Source organism: Ostrea edulis, chromosome 6, assembly GCF_947568905.1.
Source record: "Ostrea edulis chromosome 6, xbOstEdul1.1, whole genome shotgun sequence".
NCBI lineage: Eukaryota > Metazoa > Mollusca > Bivalvia > Ostreida > Ostreidae > Ostrea > Ostrea edulis.
In genome coordinates this window covers 22030141-22035030 of record NC_079169.1, presented here as the reverse complement: position 1 = coordinate 22035030, position 4890 = coordinate 22030141, and the positions used below count along the sequence as shown (strand labels likewise).

The window sequence follows — 4890 nt, the reverse complement described above, 5'->3', positions numbered from 1 at the left end:
TATGTAACCGGTATGGTTCTATGTTTTAGTCACCTTTCTGTTTTTCTCTGGCGTTTCCCGGTTTATTAAATGTGCTGCGTTAACAACTGAGTGTTTGTTGTTGTGTTGGATGCACACTAACTGGCGCTTCCAGAGATTTTTAAGAAAATTCCGCTGAAGAAGGAATTTCAAAACAACTCTTCGAAATATTGTATCAATTCACACTCTGCATTAAGGAAAAGCATGTCGATAATATTTTACAAATACAAATATTTATTGGCACAAACACAATTACAATAATTGGCAAAGGCCCATTGAACATCAATGCATAATGTTTATACATATTTTTTATGCATATGAAAGTAATTGACTTCCGTATTCAAAACAGTCTCTGATAAACTTCACAGTAATTTTTAAGACTTTATGTATATCACTGTTAAAATATATTTGTAACATGTATCTTTCATTGTCCAGAGTAATATTTTTATGTGTTATATTATAAATGTTTCTAAGGTAGGTGTTTCTTAGCTTAGAATAAGATTTACATTGAAAAAGAAAATGAATTTCATCTTCGATCACACCAGTATTGCACGCATTACAACATCATTCATTGATGTGGAATTATATCTACCACTTTCTATTGCAAGTTTATGTGCACTTAATCTAATTCTATTAAGAGAAGATCTCTCAGATCTTTTTCTGAGTAAATCAACATATGGACTTCTTTTTCTTGTATATATATATAGATTTCTATATATATATATATATATTTTTTTTTTCATTTTTTTTTTTATAAAATTCAAGTTGTTTTTAACCAAAGATTGTTGATGATTGCTCCTTGGTGCACTGGTCAATGATTCTTTGTTTTATGTTTGGTAAAAAGTGTTGAATTGAATCTTTATATTTTGTAATGTTTGAAAATCCCAGATTATCTAGAATAGAAAATATTTTCCTGGTCCAAGTGTTGTAATCACTTGTGGATTGGTAAAGTTTAAAAGCCAAAGAGTCAGACGTTATCAGATGATTCCAATATTTAATACTTGAGAATGAAATTTTGGACCAAAGTGGTAGTCTATCATGTTCTGCTAGACAACCAGCATTGGATGTTTTACAGTGCACTCCAAGGGTATCTTTAATAAATTTTAAGTGAAATTTTTCTAGATTTGAAATATCTTTGGATGAGAGATCCACTCCCAATATTTCACCACAATAAAGAAGACCTGGAAGTACAATAGCATCAAAAAGTTTTTCTAAAAGTTTACATGGGTTATCAATACCAATGATTCTTTTCATTTCAAAACATGCTTTTCTGGCTTTTTCAATAAGCACAGCTGTTGCTAAGTTAAAACCTCCCATTACATTTCATCATAACACATAAATAGCAGTATTTTGGTACAATTTGTATCGTATTGCCATTAATAGTAAATTCATTCCCTTGAGGTTTGCCATTTGAGTTAAATATCAAAACTTTAGATTTATCTACATTGAATTGCAGTTTATAATGAGCATCGGGGTCGGTTTTCTAACGTCCAAAGGTCACGGCGCAGGGGTCACTGAAACAAAAAGTGTGCGCGTGGGACTTCTTTTTTTGTTGTTGCAATTGTGGTATATTTTTTCCGACCATTTCGACCTTCTCTTTCTTCTGTTACCTACTATGGTGTTTTGTCTTTCTTTTGATGCCTTAAAAATCTTTTGATGACCTTAAAAAACGAATGGCCCGTGTCACAATAGGTGTGGCACGCTAAAGAGCCCTCGCGGCTGTATGGCCTTAAGCGCCGAGCATAGGCCTGAACATGATGAGAAAGCCCTTTTTCTTTATATCATATAAAAGATCTTGTAGTTCTATACAATTTCTGTTCAATATGTTACCTACTATTGAGTTTTGTCTTGTCTTTGTTTTGATTCCTGGATTGCGTGTGTGCCTATCTAGCAGAACTATGAAGTATGTAAATCCGGAAACTGCTAGATGCTTGTCACGGGTTTTTTTTTTAATATCTATAGAAATGTACAAAATAGAAGCAGACCTTTGTATTTTTAACAAATGCAACACAATTACTTACGACTTAATAAACGCGATTTTCAGATTTTGAAATGAACATTTTCAGCGAAAGTGCTTGTTACAAGAAAGCACAGCTTAAATAAAGATAGAGAAGCGTAAGTTTCAATGATATTTGGTTTGTATCTCGCTGAATGTCACTCTCGAGAATTTAGTACTCATATGGAGACGTCACAAAGACTGGTGAATGGCTTCAAATTTAGGCCTATGCTCGGCGTTTACGGCCTTTGAGCAGTGAGGGGTGTTTTTTTTTAGCGTGCCACACCTATTGTGAAAAAATACGTATTAATTATGTAACACATGCTAATGTTTTAACTTCCAGTAAGTATAACATTTTCTGAAACTACAAAGGAAACCCTATTTTACCATGCAAATTTTATTTCAAACGCACAATTTTGAAATATGACGTTTTCTTTGTTCACTTCCGGTGACGATCAGAAGTGACGGCCGAAATAATGACATGCGTATGTCACATGTACAAGTCAAGATCTCCCATCCCTGAAAATTCCATGATCAAATTTTTAATCATTTATGAGAAAATGCCTGGACAAAATTTCTGTTTAAAACGGAATTCGGACATATTTCACGAACGGAAGGAAATTTTGAAAAAAATATTTGACTTTACTCTAGAGATCGATAATGTCAATAATATATATGAAAATCAAATCAAACACTTGATTTATAAGCGAGATACATGTATATGGGGACAAAGAAAAAACTAATTTTCAACGTTTTTCTCAATAAACCGGAAGTTACTGTTTTTACTTCCGGTAAGTATCACATTTTCAAAAACTACAAAAGAGACATTATACCATGTAAGTTTCGTTTTAGTTAAATAATTTAGAAAATTTGACGTTTTCTTTTATATGAATTTCATATTATCCGTGTATTTCACGGAGCGTTAACGCTCTCCATTTAAAAGGTTCGAGGAATGTCATCTTAATGCGTTTAAAAACTTTTCTTAAATAGACACATATGCAAAAACATCCTTCTGAAAATTTCATACAACAGAAGATATATAAATTATATGTCACCTGATGTATATATAAATTATATATAACCTGATGTATATACATGTATAAATTATATCTAATCTGATGTTATAAGAAGTTGATTACACTGTCATACATAATATGCTATCTTGTTTACAAGTGTAAACAAATCTAGATAGTAGAAACGTATACAGTAAAAACTGAGCATGTTAGATGTATACATTGTATTTGTATATTGCAAACAGATTGAACATGAAAATTGTAAGTGGTAGAGAGGTGGGGTCAACCAGAAGAGCAGAGGGCGACTAAAGCTTGGAAACTTCACCGTCGCTAGCCACGGTTACTTAGTCTGGTAGGCGTGGCATGAGACAAAAATAAAATCACTGTTAAAAAGAGTTAGAAACTGGTGTAACATTAAATAGCGACCCCGGTGAAAAACGACGCTAGAGTTCATTTTTCAACAGATTTTTCAACGTTTAAAATTGACCCAGACCGTTAATTAACTACCCGCCCAAACGTGAAATTTTAACCCTTGTAAAAAAAAATACCCTTAGACATGTTCTCTTCAATGGATCATTTCTGGTGGGGTCAAATTTCAACATTGAAAAAAAATGACCCTCAATGTACAAAATGGTTTCTGTACAATCCACATCTGGGACTACAATTCACATCTCGGACAAGTGGTGGGGTCATATTTCAACATTGAAAAATGACCCCAAATATATACACAATGTTTCTTTGCAATCCAGTACTCAGTCAGGTACATGTAGTATGGGGGTCATATTTCAGCATAAAAAGAATGCCCCAAACATACACAATATTTTTTACTATGGTCCCTGCTATCTTATTAGGTTTTATACAGCTTTACGATTTCACATCAAATGACCAGAAGTAGTATCCATCATTTTATGTTGCTATATGTCCTGGTAGCCATAGTTACAATGTACAGAGTCCAAACTTTGGAAAAAAAATAACGTATCTTAATCTGCATCGTATGAATAGTTGTACTTTAACAAAATTATTATAGACCCCCAAATAAACAAAGCGTTTCTTAAATACCATGATCTCCATGTATGGCGTGTAAAATGTTGCTTTATTTGATAATCTTGTGATGTATGTTCGATAATCCTGTAATACATTTGCAATAATTGCATTGTGGGTAAATGACGCAATAGCGTTGTATTAAAGGACAATTTTCATTAGTTGGAAATAAAGGAAGTATCCGGTGATGCAAAATATGATACACTAGTATGTTACATGTATATAACACTGTATGACTATTTAGTATGTTACATGTATATAACACTGTATGAATATTTAGTATGTTACATGTATATAACACTGTATGACTATTTAGTATGTTACATGTATATAACACTGTATGACAGTTTAGTATGTTACATGTATATAACACTATATGACTATTTAGTAGTTACATGTATATAATTCTGTACGACTATTTAGTATGTTACATGTATATAACACTGTATGACTATTTAGTATGTTACATGTATAAAACACTGTATGACTATTTAGTATGTTACATGTATATAACACTGTACGACTATTTAGTATGTTACATGTATATAACACTGTATGACTATTTAGTATGTTACATGTATATAACACTGTATGACTATTTAGTATGTTACATGTATATAACACTGTATGACTATTTAGTATGTTACATGTATATAACACTGTATGACTATTTAGTATGTTACATGTATATAACACTGTATGACTATTTAGTATGTTACATGTATATAACACTGTATGACAGTTTAGTATGTTACATGTATATAACACTATATGACTATTTAGTAGTTACATGTATATAATTCTGTACGACTATTTAGTATG

The 4890-nt window shown here is 31.8% G+C and overlaps 1 pseudogene; it reads right to left on the bottom strand.

Annotated features, from left to right (window-relative positions):
- Positions 1-327: 327 nt before the first annotated feature.
- LOC130047216 (uncharacterized) lies at positions 328-3585 on the bottom strand (annotated as a pseudogene).
- Positions 3586-4890: the final 1305 nt, after the last annotated feature.